Below are 21,110 nucleotides of genomic sequence, written 5' to 3'. Positions count from 1 at the left end.
TAAAACTTTACAACTATTCAAGGACTTCTACCCCTGGCCATGATGGAGGGACAGGGATTGACTGGACTTACTCTCCTGAGTTAAATGACCCCAAAACAAGCAAAATATATAAATCAGTGACTTTCAAACACTGAACAACAGGGAGTGCAGGACAGTCATCCCTAGAAGAAGAGAAACAAATAAGGCAAGTCCTATAATTATCCCAACTTACTGCTTAGAGACAATTTTGTGGGGCCACTGAACAGAAAGGACATCCCAAACAGTGCCTGCAGACACTGCACATTCAGGAGACATAGTTGAGATTCTAGAGAGATCAGTGTGGCTAGGGTTCACAAGGCAAAGTCCTGAAGAAGAGCTTTACAGAATCAGACCTCTGAAAATCTGCAGAGGAGTTCTTTCACTCTTTGACTAAGAAATCATTAGGACATGTGTGTGAGGAAACTACCAGAGGCCACCATAAAATACAATAAAAACAATTATTGGACCTCTCACAGGGCTTGAAATAATTTTCTTTTCCCCAAACTGGGATAGAGAAATCTCTGAATACACAGAGCATCAGATGGAGCACTCAGAAGGGTGTTGTCTCGGTAGTGGAACCAAAATAGCCCTGGACCATGGTTTCTCATTCTTGGCTCTATTGACATTTTGGGCTAATAATTATTTGTTGTAGGATGCTGTCCTGTGCATTATAGGATGTGTAGCAGTATCTCTAGCCTCCACCACTAGATGCCAGTAGCACTTCCCCTACCTCACCAGTTATAACAACCGAAAGTGTCTCCATAGACTAAAATGTTGCCTCTGGTTGAGATTAATTACTGAGATTAAAGCCTACTCTAGTTCTACCTAACAGAGCTGAAAAGCAAGGCACAAAAGGATTAAACTGTTTCTAAGGAACTCAACAGCATCACAGAACAAAGTTTAAAAAAGAACACAAAACAATGTAGGGTGCCAAAATATAAAATTCACCATACTTGGCATGTGGTTTTAAAAAAAATGCATACCTGCAAAGAAGCAGAAAAGACAATCTATGATGAGGAGGAAAATAAATTAATTAGAAACAGACTCAGAAATAACACAGATAATAAAATTAAGAGAGAAGGATATTAAAATATATATGATTAATATATTCCACTTGTTCAAGTAAGTAGACAAAAATATGAGCAGTTTTAAGAGACACATAGATGATATGAAAATGATGCACAGTGAACTCCTAAAGATAAAAAATTCAGTATCTAACATGACAAGTACACTGGATGGGATTAATAGCAGATTAGATACTTCAAAAGAAAAAAATAGTGAACTTGAAATTTTAGAATGAAAATCATACCATTAAAACATTACACAGTATCAGAGAGTTTTAGAACAGCTACAACTGATTTACCATAGTCATGATTAGAGTTTTGAAGAAGAAGAAAGGCTGAGGGCAAACACTTTTGAAGAAATAATGGCTGAAAAATTTCCAAATTTGATGAAAACTAAGTATCTAGAGATCCAAGTATCTCAATGAACCATAAGCAAATTAAAGATGAAAAATACCACACCAAGGGACATTCTAATCCAGTTGATTAAAATAAGTGATAAAGAGAAAAGTCTTAAAACAAAGAGCAAAAGTAAAAACACACATTAAATAAAGAAGAACAAAAGCAAGAATGACAGCAGATTTCTTGTTGGAAATAATGCAAGTAAAAAAAAAGGCAGTGGAATAGCATCTTTAAAGTACTGAAAGAGGAAAACTCTGTCAACTTGGAATTCTATACTCAGCAAAAATATTTTAAAAGTGAAAGCAAAATAAAAACTTTTTGCAGGCATTTAAAAAAAAACTGAAAAAATTTACCATTAGTAGACCGGTGCTACAAAGAAATCTTAAAAGAATTATTTCAAGGTAGAAGGAAAATGAAACCAGATGGAAGTCTAGATCTACCCAAAGGAATGAAGAGCACCTAAAATGGTTAACTATGTCGGTAAGTACAAAAGACTTTTTTCTTATTTTAAAATCTCTTTTAAAAGATCAAGACATTATTTTATGAGCCAGATTCTGCTTTTTCCAAAATCACTTAATAAGATAACGTTATTTCACTATTAGCTCATTCTTCAAACATTTCTGTTTTTATGTTTTATTATGTATTACTATTTTAGTCTGGTTATCCATGCACATTATTTATCAACAAAAAAAATACAGAGTTGCACGTTCGTCTTTTTTCTGATAGAATAATAATCAAAGTCTTGGAGATGACTGCTGTGGCCTATAAAGACAATTGTAGTGTCTCGAATAGTGGTATAATACTATTTTATTATTTAATTTGGCTCTTAGAAAAAAAATCACTGAGGTTAACAATATAGACAAATATTTGAAATTGTCTATATATTGGGGAGCTTGAAATGAGATTAAACTGCTGTGTTGAATGTGAGCTCTCAAAATCTGAGGTCATTCAAGAACCTTAAGCTAGCTAAACAACATTTGATTTTGGTGACAAAGTAAAGCAAAAAGACATGTGTCTCATCCTGGTTAATTGTTTCTGATTGTCTGCAACAAAGATAAGCCTCTAATTGTCTGCAACAACGATAAGCCTTTGAACTATTGAGGATTTTTAACTACTATAGAAATGAACTAGTGCTCACTTTATGGATTTGGAAACTGAGATGAAGTTACTTGCTTAAAATCACACAGCAAATTAATTGGATTGCAGTTGGCAGACAGTCACCTTATGTACTAGTCTATGAGGATACTGACACACATGAATTTCAAGCAGCAACATGACTCTTGGTTGTGACATCCTTAGGGTACCTTGTCTGCTGTGCAAAATATTTGTCACTAGGTGGCAATCCAGATGACACAGCACCACCAGATCGTGTGATTTCTCCTGTTTTGAATATCCATTTAAAGCAATCTAATGCTATTCATTCTTTGTTTGCATAAAATAAAGAAATTGCCTAAAAATTTACCTGGCTGTGACAGAATTAAATAAACATGATTTACAAGGATTGACAACAAACAGAAGAAAAACACTTGCAAACACATTTAGGAAGGAATGTTGGTTTGTTTACTATAGTGGCATCCTTTTGCAATAAATTAAACAGTTTGAAATTCCAGTTACTCATAGAAGTCACATAGAATCATCCAGTTTCCCCATTTAGCACAGTTACAGGTGTTTACTGGCCTATTTATTACAAGAAGAGTTTTCCAGGCCCATTCTACCTCAAAAACCTCTTATAAATCTGTCACCTCCTCACCATCTCTACTGCTGCTTCCCAGTCCCACTCTTATTATTGCTCTCCTGGACTCTTCCCTCCTAATTTGGCTTCCTGCTTTTATTCTTAACCCACTTCAAAGTCATGTCCCACACTGTTGTCTAAGTAGTGTTTTGAAAATATGAATCTGGTCAAGTTAATCCCCTGCTGAAAGTGCTTAATAGGGATTTCTGGGTTATTCACCACCAAGAAAATACAAAAAGTGATTCTCATAAGTTACTAACACTATAAGTGTATCAACTAATATTATTTGGAATGAAGCTAAGGAGCAGAAGCATGAGGCTACTCCCCTTACTTCATAGACAAAAGCATTCAACCCTGGGACAAGAGTGTTGTGGGGGAATAGGGGTGTGGGGATGGGTGAGTGACTATGGGAAGAGAGAGAGAGGGAGGCATTACCCTTATTACACAAGAACTACTTTCAGGGTGACCAAACTCAGGTACATCCTCCCTTCTCCCCACATAGGGTTGCAGTTTCTGATATTGTGAGATGGCTGGAAGCACTTACACTTGGCATGTGAGGTTCGTAGTTGCAAGAGACTGAATCTGAAAGAAGTGTTTCTGGGAGGGAAAGAAATATAGAGGGTTTTAAAGAATTCTGAAATATACTCCACTTCTCATGGAAAGGTAATCAGGCAAAAAGATCAAAAGACATCTCCCAAGGACTGCAAATTTATACCAAAATAAAAGGCATAAAAATTCAGAAAGTTATCTAGGACATAGAAATAACTGAGGTTAACAGTATAGACAATTACTTGAAATTGTCTACATATTGGGGAGCTTGAAATGAGATTAAGGTTCTGAGCAAAGAGGAGGATTTTGGTGGTAACTATGTGAATGGCAAGGGAAGCAAGGAGAAACTTATGTTTTCCTGTTTATGGACAAATGCCAGGACTCAATAGAACTTGCTTTTTTGATGAGTAAACTTAAAACAAACAACAAACACAGCACACAAATATTTTCTAGCTTGAAATATGGTAACATAACACTCTGAGGATGAGAAGAACTAATTTTTGAGAAAGACCTACTTCAAGGAGCTAATTTTATAAATAGTCTGTTTTGTACTCTTAAAATGTGGAGAATGTGGACTTCCTTCCTTCTTTTTAAATAATTAGAATGATAAATGAAACTGAAAAGGGAAAATGTTTTTATTTACTCTGATCTCCAGACCTTTGTAATAACACTATAGTCTGGCAGTCTGCACAGACCAAATGCTGATAGACACTCTTTTCAGCTATATTCAGAAACTGACAGAAGAACACACAGCTGAGTGTAACAAAAACATTCATATTTGAACAAGGTTTTCTCTGTGAATCTTTTCCTAAATAGAATTGGCAATTAGAAATCATATAAAAATCACATAAGTACTGGTAAAAGAAAAAAGGAAGAAAAGAAAATAATATCATCATATAAGACCCTGGAAAATACCAGAAATGATCATTGAATACTTCTAAATGGCATGAAGTGGAATAAAATGTGAATCACAAATCCCATTGTAATTTTATTAATTATGCACTGTCACAGATTAATTCATAGTTCTTTGGCTTTGTGTGTGTGTGTGTGTGTCCTATGGAGTGATATTAACACATAAATATAAATAGGTGACACTCAGTCTATTTTATTTTATTTATTTATTTTTTTTTAAGTTTTAAATCTTGTACAAGTTTAATGTCACTGTATCTTTACATATTCATTGGTACAATTCACATCAAATTTTATGCTTATTCATTTTTGCAAAGATATCATGTACACAAAGATACAATTCAGTAACTGAGAAACAAGTGAAACTTCTGACTATACTTTCAGATTTGTTCGATCATGATACTTCTGATAAGGATCGTCGACATACCAGTTTCGCCTCTTCCAGAAGGACGTCGTCATTTTATCTAAGAGTTTACTCTGGGTTTTATTGCAGAATACAAATTCCCTCAGTCGCTTTTTTCTCACAGGTTCCTTTTTCCATAGTTTTTTCTTATAACCAGCCTTTCTTCTCACCCAAAGTCCACAATGAAGTCGAAGAAACCTGTAGATGACAGCTTTCACAGTCTTTCTCTTGCCTTTTCGTGTACTGAAGTATGTTAGAGATCTGACTGGTAGCTTCAGGACACTTGGAAGCAAGGGGGCCACTCTATTAAGGGTCACTGAAGTACGCCCACATGTCAGGTTTTTCTCAGATGTGATAAGTCTGGAAGTGGAGGAAACAACTGATGTCTGAATGTGACCAAAACGTCCAGTGGACAATGCAGAAATAAGAGAGGCATTCTTGACACAGTTTCGATAGGTTGAAGATGCCAAAATATTTAGGGGCCGTAGGATTCCTGAAGCTGTTTTCACCGCACCAGCAAAAGCGCAGGCAGCCATCTTGCCAACCTATTTTAAGCACAGGTAGATTACCAAGAAAATATCCAAACATATAAATGAAATCTATCTGTCTACTTAGTCTGTTGTTACCAATGACCTGAATAGGTTTTAGTATATCTAGAAAATTTCAACAACAAACCATTGGATCCCACTTAAGTTTTCAATACCCATAATTCATGATGTGTAAATAGCATGCTGCCTTATCAGTAGTCACTAGATGAGAAGCCTTGTCTTCAAATGCCAGGACTTTGACATGATATGGTGTTTCGATTCTCATCAGAAGGGCTAAATTTCAGTAGCAGCTTGTTTCTAAAAGTACCCTGTACTTTAGCTGTGTAAATCTGTCCCTGTTACCTTCTAGGGAGCAAAGGGGGTGGGGGGTGGGGGGTGGGGTGACTCAGGCATACAGGAATAGGAAAGAACAGTGACTTCTTAGAAATAAAAACTTGAAATAAAACCCTTTGAGTCAACAGGGAAGATGCTACAATTGTGTGCATTTACACATATGCAAATCTATATTTAGAGATATGATTCACAGCCAGGAAGAATAGAGACTTTATATTTATACCTTATAAGATGTCTTCTTTTCCAGTTCTTCATGGATCAATATGAGAAAATAGGTGCTTTTGTTCCTTGTGATAACTTATGCAAACATTATTCTTCACAGTCTCTGGTAAGTTACAGAATCTCAAGATGTTGTACAAAGTACACTCATAAAGTAACTCTGGATTTGCAAATTCATCACATCTTGAATGCAACAATGATATTTTACACATTGACATCTTAGAATGTAGAAGTTCCTGTCAATGTTGGAAGTCTGTTACTGATTTTGTTTTCCTAAGATAACTCATCCGTATCTCAAAGGTGATAATCTCACCAGATCCTTTGTGGACAGTTCTCATTCTGAGTCTGTTTGGGATCTGTAGGGAATGAATTCAACCTAAGGAAGGCTAAAGAGGCCATATCTTGTTTAGGTCATAACCAAAAAGAGGAGTATGTTTAGGGCCAATGAAGGAGTTCAGAACTCACTGAAGAACTGACTAAGGCAAAAGACTGGAATGAACTTAGCCTGGACTGGATTCTACTATAGGCATGTTGTTACCCATGCCTTTCCAGGTTATTTTTGTCAAGAACCAATCAACCAGTGACTGGCTTGTACATCCATGGAATCTCTAAATCAGTGTATATCTTAGGGTAGGCCTATGGTTACCACCATATTATATCAGTTACAAGTGTACATCATCATGGAACTTGTGGAGTTACTTTGTAAAGGAAAAAAAAGTCATATAAATTAAAGACAAAAAACAAAATGTGGGAATATGAGCACTTAATGGAGTCCTAAATAATGGAATCTAGAGGGATCAGAGCACAACTAGTTATTCCTTTTGATCAGGAACACACTGGCAAAGACATCTGTAGTCAACATTCTAAGTTTGTAGGAGATATCTGAGGGAATAAAATGTCAATCAGCGAAGATAATCACAGGGAGCTCACAGGAAAATTAGCAGCAGAGCGTCAGTGAGGGTGAATGTAAAGTGGAGTGTGAAGAAATGCAATTCAAATTTGGATGATGAGAATGAACGTTAGACTATCAGATATGCTCACAGAAGCCCTAAGGTCACCCTGACCCAGTAAATAACTTTACCATGAAGTCTGGCTTGACATCTTTGGGAAGACCTCTGGAAGCAAGCTGAAAAGAATATGATCTTGCCATGTTTCAAAACCCCAATTTATCTGTATCTAGAAAAAAGGAAACATAAATGATCATTATGACAGGAAAAATCAATAGAACTGAAGGAGGTCCAAGAAAAGGCAATTGGAAAAATCCAGCAGATGGGGAAATATCTGGACAGTTTGAAAACTGTATTCTGATTCAGTTATCTGAACACTAAAAGGAGATATTGTCTTTGTCTGTGAATCTGTAAGAGAAACATGAAATTTGGATTATGATTTGTTTCCCAGTTCCTGGGATGCCACTTGAAATGCTACTAGTAACAATGATGATGATGATGATGACAATGACAACAATGATGGCAGCTCATATTTTTGTGCTTGATAAAGAATTCATACTTAGTGAATGCCTCTTGAATGACATGGGTCATTTGTTTTCATATTTCCTAATAACTCAGAAGCGAAGCTTCTAAGGTATCCCTCAGGGAAAAAGCAAGATTTTTCTGGGCCTGTTGAAACTCCTTTTGTCATTGAACCAAGTTTCCCAGTGTAGTAGGCAGCTATGTACAGAAGCCCAAGACATCCCAGTCCTCTCAGGTATTTAATGGTGTAGGATGGTGTTTGTTCATTTGGGAAATGGGAGCTTCCTGGATTGGTTATTGCAATTCAGGGTCCCCAGGAAGCAGATTCTGTGATGGAGATTGACATTCAGGAGATATTTTAGGGCCTTTTGGTGTCAAAGCTTATGGAAGGAAGGGAAAGTAAGCAGGATTGGGCAGAAGGAGAAACTGAGCTGTAATTTAGTCTCAACAGATGACTTAGCCAACTATACAGGGAGTTATGAAGATAGAGTAAAAGTACAGAGGAGTCTCAGGGACTTTATTCACTATGTTAATCAGTCATTAGATGTGAGGCCCCTTGAAAAGGAGATGTGTTGTTGGTCATCTTCAGCAGAGGTAATCCCCACAAAGGGCTGAAGGTGGAGTGTCAGTAGCAGTCCCAATATCTGGGAGGTGATTGGCCCTTCATTCTCAAAGGGAGATCTTGGCAGTTTATCCCACTGTCGCCCACACCTCTTGACATCCAGTTCCCATTTCTGATTTACATGGCTGAACAGCAAGAGGCTACTACTAAGGCTCTGTTTAGTAAAAGACAGTGGTTTAGTTTCCAAGTACAAGCCCTTGTGGAAATCAAGGAGCTGACAGATCTGCCATCAGTGGTCCTGGCTTTCCTTCCAAGACTCCTTTCTCCCTTTGCAATGCTTTTTCCTTTTTCTGCTCTTCCCTTCCTTGCCTGATGCACTTCTTCTCACCTCCCCTTACCTCTACCACAACCACCTTTCCAGTGGAAATAATTGGATAATTTCATTCACCCAAACTTGTCAATGACAGGACTCAATTTGCATTTCAATTTAAAACAGTCTTAGGCTAAAAGAGTGAAACCTTTTGCAATTTCAGGCTGTCTTGGGTGAGGGAACACTTTCCTGAATCTTAAGAATGAAGTGGTGTTGGGAGTTACCAATTTCTTGAAAGTTAAGTGTGGTCCTGGAGAGATCCCACAAAAACTGGTGTGGATGGGGCCAGAGGGAGAGAGGAGAAAAATAATCTTTTTGTGGAGGTTCTTGCCTGCCAGGCATGAATGACAACTGCTGATAAAACCGAGAGCTGGATCCCTCAGAGCGGTAATTGCTGCTGCCTAGCAACTCAGGCTAAAGAATGAAAGCAGAGGTTTTTCTATCCTGAACTAAGAATCTGTTCCTGGTCAACTGCAACCAATTGGTTAGAGTAAATCCAACTAGAGGGCTGGAGAAGCCAGACCTCTGTTAAAATGATGTTGGTGAAGGTAGTTTGCACAGAACTACAGATAGTTCATTAGTATTCTTCCCCGTCAATGATCCCACCTGTTCTACCTGCCACTATTCCACTTTTTAGTGGTAAGAACTTTTGATAACTTAAAAGAAGACTTTAAAAAGGAAGAATCTTAGAAGATTTTATTGATACATTGCAACCCTCTTTGTTTCAGGCTTGGCAATTTTCTCGAAGATTTTATGGGCTCAAGCATGTTGTAGAATTTGTGCCTTTACAGCTCCATCTAATCCCATCTTATTTGGGGAAACTCATGTCTTCCTTTAATACCTTCCTTTAATTTATACCATCATCAATAAATTTGGCATTGTATTTTGAAAATGTTACCCACGTTTTACATATCAGTGAGTTGTTCCCTAGAAGAAGCATATGTAAAATAAGTGAGTTATGAAGCAGTAGATTTGAAAAAATATTTACAGCTGTATTCACTGTCAATTCTGCTTCATATTGTACCTCTTCATTTTCAGTATAATTCTTCTCTACCATCAGTAATTTTTTATATTCCATTTGAATGTAAATCCATAAAGGCTGGGATTTTTTGTTTCTTCATTCATAGTTGTATTCCTGCACTGAGAATGGTACCTGGAATGTAGTTAGGGAATCAGCAAATATTTGTAAAATGAAATTAACATTTCCTGTTACCATCTAAAGGCTTGAAAATTCTCAAGCTGCCTTTTAGCTTCTCAGAACATCTTATTATCTCTCATCAAAATGAAATTGTCTTTGCTCCAATCTCTTTTTTGCTGATAATGACTTAGATAGTAGTTCTTTTGGTTTAGTATATTGGAAAGGTCAACTAGGAGTTACGCTTTTCAGGATTAATCAATAATTAGCTGGGGGAACATTGGGAAAGTCAAGTAAATTTTCTGGGTCTTCGTTTTTTCATATGTAAAAGGTGGTTTAACGATGCCTTTATGTTATAGGATTTTGAATTGGATCAAATAGCATAATGGTTAAAAGCAAGAACTCTGGATCCAGAGTCAAATCCTACCTTCTCCACTTCCTAATTGTATAACCTTAGGCAGGTTATTGAATTTTTTTATAAGCTTTAGTTTTCTTACATGTGAAATGGAGATAATTATACTACCCCTTCCATAGAATTATGGTGTAGATAAAAATAGTCAATATATGCAAAACACTTAAAACAGCGCCTGCCACATAAAAAGTGCCCAAGTACCCATCATGAATGTTAGGTATTATTATTAAGTGTAAAACACTTTTGGAAAATTGTGAATTGCTGTACAAATGGAAGGTAATTAGATTTCCATTTTAACAGGTCATTGATGGCTCAAGCTAAAATGAATGACTAATGCTGAAATTTTAGGCCCTGTGATTAGCTAGGGAATAAGTGATTTGGCATCTCTCAAATTGTACCTCATAGTTGGCTATGTATTCTGCCTATATGCAGAGCTGGCCTGAGGTTCCCATGTACAGGGAATTAACTGATACATTTATTCACAGTGACTTTGCCTTTCTGAGTTCTGTCATCATCCACCTGTGTGATGTTGGATGACTCAGTTAACTGAATTGATCCTGAGTTTCTTCATTTGCAAAATGGGAGCAATAACAGCTTATCGCCTTTTTCAGAGGATTAGTGAGAGACCCAAATAAGATATTCACAATTCAAATACCAGATAGAGCCATCCTTCTGCTGATTTTCCCTGACATTTTGATATGACTGTCCTCCTCTATATAAATAGTGGGCTGTTCAAACACTTTTTCTATCCAGACTCCCCTTTCATGCAAAGTTGTAAACAGACCCAATAAGTGGTCCAAGAAGCTACAGCCCAGTTCAAATAGACTGTGTGGGCAGAGGTAGTAGAGAAGGCTTACTGACTAATCATTCAGCCTGAATGAACAATCTCAGAGAAGTAGTGTTTGCAAATAACCAAATGGTCTAATTGGCTTAGTTTGGAAAGTTTAGATATTAAACTCCTTACTGAATTAATACATCTACATTCTTATTATGTTCCGTAAATATGAATTTTATAGGGTTGGGAAACTGGGGGTAGAATATGGAAGAGATTCAGGAAATGTTATCATTATTATTATTATTGAGACAGAGTCTCACTCTGTCACCCAGGCTGGAATGCAGTGGTATGATCTTGGCTCACTGAAACCTACACCTTCTGGGTTCAAACAATTCTTGTGCCTCAGCCTCCCAAGCAGCTGAGACTATAGGCATGCACCACTATGCCTATATTTTGTATTTGTTTTTAGTATAGATGGGGTTTTGCAATGTTGGCCAGGCTGGTCTTGAACTTCTGGCCTCAAATGATCTGCCTGCCTTGGCCTCCCAAAGTGCTGGTATTATAGGCATGAGCCACTGTGCCTGGCCTATTTTTATTTTTGTTTCAAATCCTGGTAAACTACTTTTGGCTATGATGGAATAACTGGTATTGGATTGTTATTCCTGTGGTAAGCAATCATAAGACTGGACACAATATATAAAGGAACTATTGTCAAACATTGGAAAACAGGCAGTGCAAACCATGATCCCTGAGAGAAACTTATAAGGTAAGTCCATACTGGTACAGCTTTCTGCCTAGGGACATTTTCCCAACCACAGTGCAGGGAGCTGTGATTTAAGCAAAGCATAGTAGTCCTGCTGAGCTGAGGAAATCTAGATCAGAGTTTGGGGTATCTGAAGTGGCTGGAATCTGCAAAGTAGGGCACCAGAGTTGAGAAGCAGCACAGAATAGTGAGAGAGGTCTTGAAGGGGCTTCTCAAGTTTTCGGCTGAGGATTGCAATCAAGTATTCAGGGTAAGACTGCACAAAGCTTACACAGCTGGGTGTAAGAACACAGAAAGTAAAGGTTAAGATGAACTAAGGAATGCTGGAGGTCCTCTGCAGCTACAGTGGAGGGACATCATTAACAGCTTGTTACCACCTCAAGAATCCAGCTTTGAGACCACAAGGGCCATGCCCTAAGAGGGATGCCCCATGCCTTAGAGTAAAGGCTGCTTTCTCAATCTTTTCTACAAAAGCCTAATATCAATCTCTCACAAGATGCACAGTTGAGGAGATTCCACACATCCACCCCAACAAAGTATAAAGCCAAACCTATACAAATTCAAGGTGGTTAGCCAGAAATTGATCTGCCTGTGAGAACAAAAATAAGATTATTTCTCAGACGATAACAGGATGCAGAGTTTCTATAATGTATTACGAACAATACCCAATGTACAATAAAAGATTACTAGATATGTAAAGAAACAGGAAAGCATAATCCACAGTCAAGAATAAAAGCAATCAATGAAATTATGTCTTAATGAATAAATAGATAGGGAATTTCAGCAGAGAAATATATACGTATATGAAGCAGCTATTGTCAAACATTGGGGAAAAAGCAACACAAATTATGATCCCTGAGAGAAACTCTTGAGGTATACCTCACATTGTTGCCTTTCTGCCTAGGAAAATCTCCACACTGAACTCTACATTCAGTTCACCTTTGAACTGAAAGTCTTCTCTAATGTGAAGCACGGAAGCAAAATAATATGAATAAAAGTAAGTAGAGCCTTACGAATGATGTGTTTAAAGTGAGGAACAAAGAAGAATCAAAGAAAAACCATGTTAACCCACAATTCTATATCCAGTGAAAATATATTTCAATAACTAGGGTGAAATAAAGACATTTTCAGATAAGTAAAAGCTTAAATAATTTATCACTAACAGATCTGCAACAAGAGACAAGCGAAATTCTTTAGGCTAATAGGAAATAATACAGAAGGAAAGTCATATTTAAGGGAGGAAAGACAAGCTCCAGAAATAGTAAATAAGAGATTACATTTTCAAGAAAATATTATTTTTTCTCATAATTTTCTTAAAAGTGAACTGCTAAAGCAAAATTAATAATGTTGTAATGGGATTTTACAACATTTATGGAAGTAAAAGATATGGCAGTGATAGCATGAAGGACAAGGGTTGGTGAGTAAATGGAATTATGCTGTTAGAAGTTGATTACAGACTGGAGACAAAAATTTGTAATACATAATCTGACACATGATTATATCCAGAATATATAAATAACTCTCATAGATTAATAGTAAGTCAAGCAACCCAATACAAAAGTGCACATTTGGACACTACAAAAGAAGACATACAGATAAGCCAATAAGCACATGAACACATACTCAACGTCTTTCATCATTAGGGAAATGCAATTTAAAACAAGAGGGACATTCTCTGACAAATCCACTAGAATGACTATAATTAAAAAGACTGACAACAGCAAATGTTGGTGAGAATCTAGAGCAACCAGAATTAATGATGTAAAATGATGCAATCTTTTTGGGGAACACTTTGGTAGTTTCTTATAAAGTTATGCATACACTTGCCATCAGTTCCTCTTCTAGGTGTTTGTCCAAAAGAACTGAAAGCATATCTCCACACAGGCTTGTATACATTTGTTTTGGCAGCTTTACTTAAAACAGACAAAAACTGGAAATAATCCAAATGTTCATCAAAAGGGGGAATGGATAAACAAATTATGGTACAACCATTGAATGATTTTCAGCAATAATAAGGAACAAGTATCGATATACACAACAAGATAAATAAATGTCAAAGGCTTATGCTGAGCCAAAGAAGCCAGACACAAAAGAGTGTATACCATATGATTCCATTTACATCAAACTTCAGAACAGGCATAATTAATCTCTATTGGTAGAAAACATATCAATGATTGCCTGAAGTCAGGCATGGGTGGATGCCTGCAGAGAGACATAAGGGAACTTTACGGGTGATGAAATGTTCTATATTTGTCTTTACTAGGGTGGAGGTTTCACAAATTATACATTTGTAAAAAATCATTGAACTGTATCCTAAAGTGGGTAGAGTTTACATTTTGTGAGTCTTCAATAAAGACAGTTTAAAAATTGACATGTTCACAACATTGGGGGTTGCTGTCACATAGCAGTTTTACTTTTGGACATAGCTCTAGGTACTTATGTTGCCCAGAAGTCCAGGTAAAGACCAAGGAATAATAACATAACAAAGGAAAAAGAGAAAATAAGAACTATATTAGAAACTATAAATTTATAGTTTCTAAATACTTGTTAGCTTAGAAATACAATGACAGGCCAGGCACAGTTGCTTACCCCTCTAATCCCAGCACTTTAGGGGGATGAGGTGGGTGGATCACTTGAGGTCAGAAGTTCAAGACCAGTATGGCCAACATGGTAAAACCCTATCTCTACTAAAAATATAAAAATTAGCCAGGTGTGTTGGCATGTGCCTGTAATCCCAGCTACTTGGGAGGCTGAAGCAAGAGAATTGCTTGAACCTTGGGGGTAGAGGTGGAGGTTGTAGTGAGCCAAGACTATGCCACTGTGCTCCAGCCTGGGCAACTGAGTGGGACTCCATCTCAATATATATATATTGAGATATATAACGACATGCTATATAATCTTTGAAGGGTAGGAAATGGCCATTGAATGGTGATGGGAAAGTGTATTAGTCCATTCTCACTCTCGTGCTGCTATGAAAAAATACTTGAGAATGGGTAACTTATTAAGGAAAGAGGTTTAATTAACTCACAGTTCAGCATGGTTGGGGAGGCCTCAGGAAACTTAGGATCGTGGCAGAAGGGGAAGCAAACACGTCCTTCTTCACATGGCAGCCGGAAGGAGAAGTGCTGAGCAAAATGGGGGAAAGTCCCTTATAAAATCATCAGATCTCGTGAGAACTCATTCACTGTCATGAGAACAGCATGAGGGTAACTTCCCCCATCATTCAGTTACCGCCCATTGGGTCCCTCCCAAAGCATATGGGGAACAATATAAGATGGGATTTGGGTGGGGACATAGCCAAACCATATCAGAAAGTTAGTTCATTCAAGTGAGTGTGGGAAACTCCTTCTCAAAATAGAAAAACTGGCATCCTATCCTGGTGTGTACCATCAGTAAAAAGCAATACATCCATGACTACCAACTTTATATGAATTAGAAGAGAGCTAAATGAATTCAACATTAAAACTCTGCTGAAAAGAACTGGCTCTTGAATGACTTACCAAGCTTGTCATCCCTTGGGCCATCATTTATAGAAATTGTGCTGGCAAAGAACTGAAGAAATTCATACAGAGATTAACTGATATCCTTTTAATAGAAAGTGGGCAGCAAGGGAGTTTAATGCAGTCATGTTTAAAAAGAGGCCATTCTGAAGTATTAAAAAGTTAGTCCAATAAAGGAGATTTCAGGAACAATGGATCCTAGTGAAGTGGGCCTAGTTTTTATTACCCTTGATCTCATATCACCAGAAGCAAGCTTTTCTCCCTCTCTGCAGAGGCCAGGAGATATTTTTCTCAGTTGGTAAACAAGTTTATCTTGGTAAACAAAATAAACAATTTGCATTTCCTTGGGAAAAAATACCATTATTTAAAGAGGTTTTAGATTTCACCTTTTAACCACTCAAAAAAAAAAAAGAAAAGAAGAAACTTACAAATGTAAAAAGACAAATGAGACAAATCGGCCAATTAAAATGCATTAAATGTATTGAAATGTATGGCCCTAACAATTTAAAGCCTTATTAGAGTACACAAAATGTCAAAACAAAGAAAAATATATAGGGAAATGTGAACACTACTAACTGAACATTGAATATATTCAGAAATTGTTGTTAAAAATGATTAGGTGTTATGATGGATTTGGGGTTTTTCTAAAATCATTTTTGTGTACACTGACATATTTGTGGATAAAATAATTTAATATCTGCCATTTGCCACTATATAATATGGGTGAGGAGAACTATACTACTTTGACTTAACATCAAATTCTTAAGGGAAAGTAGCTCATGGGATTAATTATTTTGGGTGAGCCTGAAAGTTTATTCTAGTATGATGCTCTGGGAAATAGCGTTGGTGTTTTCTCTTCAAGTATTTGAAGCATGCTTCTAACCAGAGCTGTAAGAACAGTATCAAGAGCCCTCATAGCTTTTTATTCTTTGGTTCAGAACTGCCTTATGCTCTGCTTCCTTTTCCTTCTGCCCATGACTTTCACAATCTCCAGCTTACTTGGCTTACAGCTGGTTACCCTCTCTTTCCCTGGTGCTGATTCCAGTTTGATGGCTCTGATTAAGCCTTGGCACTTCGTTGGCATGATGTTTCCAGCATGGACTCCTTTATCTCTGCATGCACCCCAACCACAGCCAAGCAGCACCATGTTCTCCAGTGTTCTCAACCTCCCAGGTATAACATTGGAAGAAGCTTCAAATAACCTGTTTGATGATGTGGAAAGGAGACTGATGTAATTGTATAATTTTCACATCTAACCATCAGAATTGGAAGAGAAAAGAGTAACACTATGGATGCATTAAAATTTCACTGATGAGTTGGATAAGCAGAATTACAGATATCACAGGAACAATACTGGAAACTGATTAAATTCGCTTTCTAGTTATACTTTGAATTTTTTTTTTTTTTTGGGGGGGGAGGAAGGCAGGAAGGAAGGGAAGAAGGACGGTAGGGAGGAAGGAAGGGATGAAGGAAGGAAGGAAGGGAGGAAGCGGGGAGGGAGGGAGGGAGGGAAGGGAAGAAAGGAAATCAAGCAATGAAAGAGACATTGCCGACCTGGATCTAGAGGTTTACAAGTTGATTTCTTTTTTTTTGAGAGAAGGAAAGAAAAAAAAATAATAAGTAAAGGAGAGGAAGAAAGAGGAAGAGAAAGAGGGAGAGTAAATGGAAATATTGCTTTATTTTGAAAAAAATTGGGTATTAATAATGGCCAATCAATGTTTCATTTAAACTAATGGGTAGGTGTGATGTGGTATTGACAAGAATGTATATTTTGTGTATTTGAAGTGGAGAGCTCTATAAATATTTATTAAGTTTACTTGTTCTGGATCTGAGTTCGAGTCCTTGATATCCTTATTAATTTTCTGTCTCATTGAATCTAAGTCTCCTATCTGGGTGTTAGGATCGTTAGCTCTTGTTGTTGCATTGATCCTTTTACCACTATGTCTTTGTTGCTTTAAAATCTATTTTATCCGATACAAGAATTGCAACTCCTGCTTTTTATTTATTTATTCTTTATTTTTGCTCTCCATTTGGTTGGTAAATCTTTCTCCATCCCTTTGTTTTGAGTCTTTGTGTATCCTTGCATGTAAAACAGGTCTGGATGTAACATGCCGTTGGGTTTTGGCTGTGTCTTTTGATTGGGAATTTAGTCAATTTAAATTTAGGGTTACTGCCATTTGATGTTGACTGGCTGTTTTATCCATGTGTTGGTGTAAATTCTTCTTTATGTTGGTGCTCTTTACTTTTTGGTGTATTTTTAGAAAGGCTAATACTGGTTGTTTCTTTCTGTGTGTAATGCTTCTTTCAGAAGCTCTTGTAAAGCAGGCCTGGTGGTAATAAAATCTCTGAGTTCTTGCTTGTTCATAAAAGATTTTATTTTTCCTTCAGTTGTGAAGCTTAGTTTGGCTGGATATGAAATTCTGGGCTGAAGGTTCTGTTCTTTGAGGATGTTGAATATTGGCCCCCACTCTCTTCTGGCCTGTAGAGTTTCTGCCAAGAGATCTGCTGTAAGTCTGATAGGCTTGCCTTTGTGGGTTATCCGACCTTTCTCTCTGGCTGCCCTTAGTATCCTCTCCTTCGTTTCAACCCTGGTGAATCTAACGATTATGTGCCTTGGGGTTGCTCTTCTTGAGGAATATCTTTGTGGTGTTCTCTGTATTACCTGGGGTTGAATGTTGACCTGCTTTGCTAGTTTAGGAAAATTTTCCTGAATAATATCCTGAAGGGTATTTTCCAGCTTGGATTCATTCTCTCCGTTGCATTCAGGTACACCTATCAAACGTAAATTTGGTCTTTTCACATAGTCCCACATTTCTTGGAGACTTTGCTCATTCCTTTTTATCCTTTTTTCTCTAATCTTTTCTTCACGTTTTATTTCATTAAGTTGGACTTTGACCTCTGATATCCCTTCTTCTGCTTGAACAATTCGAGTGTTTAAACCTGTGCATACTTCTCGGAGTTCCTGTATTGTATTCTTCAGTTCCATTAATTCACTCATACTCCGCTCTAAGTTGTCTATTCTCAATAGGATTTCATCAAGCCTTTTGTCAAAGTTCCTAGTTTCTTTACGTTGGGCTACAACATGTTCTTTTAACTCACCGAAGTTTGTTATTATCCATTCCTTGAAGAGTGATTCTGTCATCAGGAGGCGCTCGTTCTCCATCAAGCCTTGTTCCATTGTTGATGTGGAACTGTGATCATCTTTAGAGGGAGAGGCGTTCTGACTTTGAGCATTCTCAGCTTTTTTACGCTGGTTTCTTCCCGTCATTGTAAATTTATCCTCCTCTCGTCTTTGAAATTACCAACTTTCAGATTAGGTCTCTTGAGTGGACGTCCAGGTTGTTAGTTCCCAGGGCCAGAGCAGCGGCGTTAAAACTGATGGTGCTTTTCTGCCCAGGATTCTCCTGTCGGGCTTCCTTCTTGTTTCCGTAGTAGGCGACTCTGCCTTCCCGGGGCTCCAAACCTCGGTCAGAAGGGGAAGCGGTCCCGTTTACTCTGCTCCGAGAGCTGCCGCGCCGAGGTGCCGGCGGAACCGCTGCGCCGACCACGAGAGTCGCGCTGGCGACCCGTGTGTTTCCACCACTGGGGGATCTTCTGCTCCGTGAGCGACCAGACTTTGTCTGAAAGTGTGGCGTCCTCTAGTTCTCCGCGCCTTCCCTGAGAGCTGCAATCCCGGGATGTTAGCGATCGGCCATCTTGGATCGTTCTCTCTATACTTTGAATTTTATCAGAATGCTATAAATTGTCATTTTTCAAACTGCAGGCCATGTTTCTTTCATGGTTTGTAAAATTAATGGGCAGCATAAAACATTTTTAATGGATTAGACTAGACTAGTCTGGAATAAAATAAAGTGAAATATTAAAGTGAATCATACATAGTAAGAGTAAATATACTTTTGCAGAACTTTTGTTTTAGTTTTGCATGTGTGTGTGTTGTCACAGTATGAAATCAATTTCTTACTGTGACCATTATCAAAAATATTTGAAAATCCCTATGTAATGAATTTCTATATATGGTAGCAAAAAAACAAAAGGATTCAGGGGGCAAAAAAGATAACTGAAGGAAAATTTCTGTCAAAACAAAATCATAATAATTCAATAACTAACTTGTCACCTGAATCAGAGAACTAATCTATAGCAACCAGTCAGAAACCGTAAATAACCTGGCAGAAGGAACAGGCTACTAGATATCATCTGATTTGTTCTTTTTGTGTGGTTTTACTGACTACGTTTTCTTGTTGAATTTAAAAGGCCCTTCTCATTTTTGTAACTTGATAACTGCCATTTTCAGACTAGCATTTGTCTGTTTCTAAATGCAGCCCACAGAACACCAGCTGATGGTGGAAGGACTGAGGAAGGTTGTATAATTTTGTACAAGGTCCACCACAAGTGTAGCTAAAGAACTGCTCCAAAGTTTAGGTCATGGTAAAAACAAGGTAAGATGACATTAGTCACTCAAACACAGACTCAAGCTGCAGCAACTAATGCTCCTATAAGATTGGCTATATGCCTATGTCATATTTGGCTAAAGAATGGAAGCCCTTTGAAATCCCAGCAGGCATAGACCTACAAATTCTCAGCTAATGAGATTTTCATTTATTCTTACAGCTCCAGGGTGGAGAAAACAATTTCCCCCTTGCCAATTTTTTCTTTTACATAAAACATTAAGAACTAAGAGCTTTCATAGTGCCTACAAACCTGGAAATTTTTAATACAAATCCTCTAAAAGTTTGTAACACAGTTTATTGCTTTTTATTTAGAGCCTCCTCAAAATGGACTTGCATGTTCCCATTCTAGGAGTAAGTCCTATTCAAACCCTTTAAATCAAATCTGAGCATGGTGGCCCACACCTGTAATCCCAGCACTTTGGGAGGCTAAGCCGGGAAGACCACTTGAAATCAGGAGATTGAGAACAGCCTGGCCAATGTAGTGAAACCTCATCTCTACTAGAAATACAAAAATTAACCAGGCATGGAGGTGGGTGCCTGTAATCCCAGCTACCTGGGAGGCTGAGGCAGGAGAATAGCTTGAACCCAGGAGGCAGAGGCTACAGTGAGCTGAGATTGCACCATTGCACTCCAGTCTGGGTGACAGAGCAAGAATCTATCTCATAACAAAAACCAAAACCCAAACCAAAATCAAAAACAACAAACCCTTTAAATGAAGAGGTGAATCCCCATCTGGAAGGTACTGTGGAAGGGCATAATTATGATAGAGAATCTGTCTCAAAATAACATTTGAAAAATAAGTGTTCAAATTCTGATCAAGGGAGTCAGAAGGAAATAAGTGTTAAAGTCTTAAAAGGGGAAGGTAGGATGGAGAACACAAATGGAGGGAAATCTCAAGGCATGTGAAATGTACTTATCATATGGCTTCATAATGTACTCTTATTGGTGGTGTGTTCCTGGGCACTAAGAAGGCCAGGCCTACCATATTGAAAACAGAATGGAAGGGAGCAAGGTGTGGCTCCTCTGAGCAGTCACAGGTGATTCATTTAGGCCCAGCTGGGGCCCCAAGAAGGGACAGGGTGCAGTAGTGTGGACACCATGGGTTCCCAGGAACCATAGCAATCCACAGCTCCAGCTCAACAATGATGCAGACGAGGACCTTGCCAAGCTATCTTCTTCCAGAGAACAGACTCTGCTCAGGCTTATGTTCTTGCCTCATTGCAAGTTTCAAATGAGATGATGAGAATGGCATCTGGAACATTTCCTGGCAGAGAGGGCATTTCTTCCCTCCCCTCTCCTAGAGCTTGTTCCTTTTCTTACCTCTCTCTGTTCCTGCTCCACACTGAAAGAGCCTGGAAATGGAATGAGACCAAACCTTCATTCAAATCCAGCCTCCCTACTTGCTTGCTTAGAGCAAATCACTGGACTCCTCTAAGCCTCAGTTTCCTCAGCAACAAAATGAAGAGATAATAACTCTTATTTTATAGAGTCGTCTGAGGATT

The 21,110-nt window shown here is 37.9% G+C and overlaps 1 protein-coding gene and 1 pseudogene across 3 annotated transcripts in view; one reads left to right on the top strand and one right to left on the bottom strand.

Moving 5' to 3' along the window:
• LOC144578706 (uncharacterized) overlaps positions 1-21,110 on the top strand; it is a 171,890-nt gene that overhangs the window by 35,788 nt on the left and 114,992 nt on the right. The window contains exon 3 of one of the 3 annotated variants that reach the window (XR_013525000.1): positions 12,565-12,657. The exons of the other annotated variants lie outside the window; for them this stretch is intronic. The gene's annotated coding sequence lies outside the window, so the exon portion shown is untranslated. The remainder of the gene's footprint in view (positions 1-12,564; positions 12,658-21,110) is intronic. 3 annotated transcript variants of the gene reach the window in all.
• LOC100410620 (mitochondrial ribosomal protein L35 pseudogene) lies at positions 4,862-5,615 on the bottom strand (annotated as a pseudogene).

Source organism: Callithrix jacchus, chromosome 12 (assembly GCF_049354715.1).
Source record: "Callithrix jacchus isolate 240 chromosome 12, calJac240_pri, whole genome shotgun sequence".
NCBI lineage: Eukaryota > Metazoa > Chordata > Mammalia > Primates > Cebidae > Callithrix > Callithrix jacchus.
Note: the sequence above shows the minus strand (reverse complement) of the source record. Positions and strands in the feature narration are given on the sequence as shown.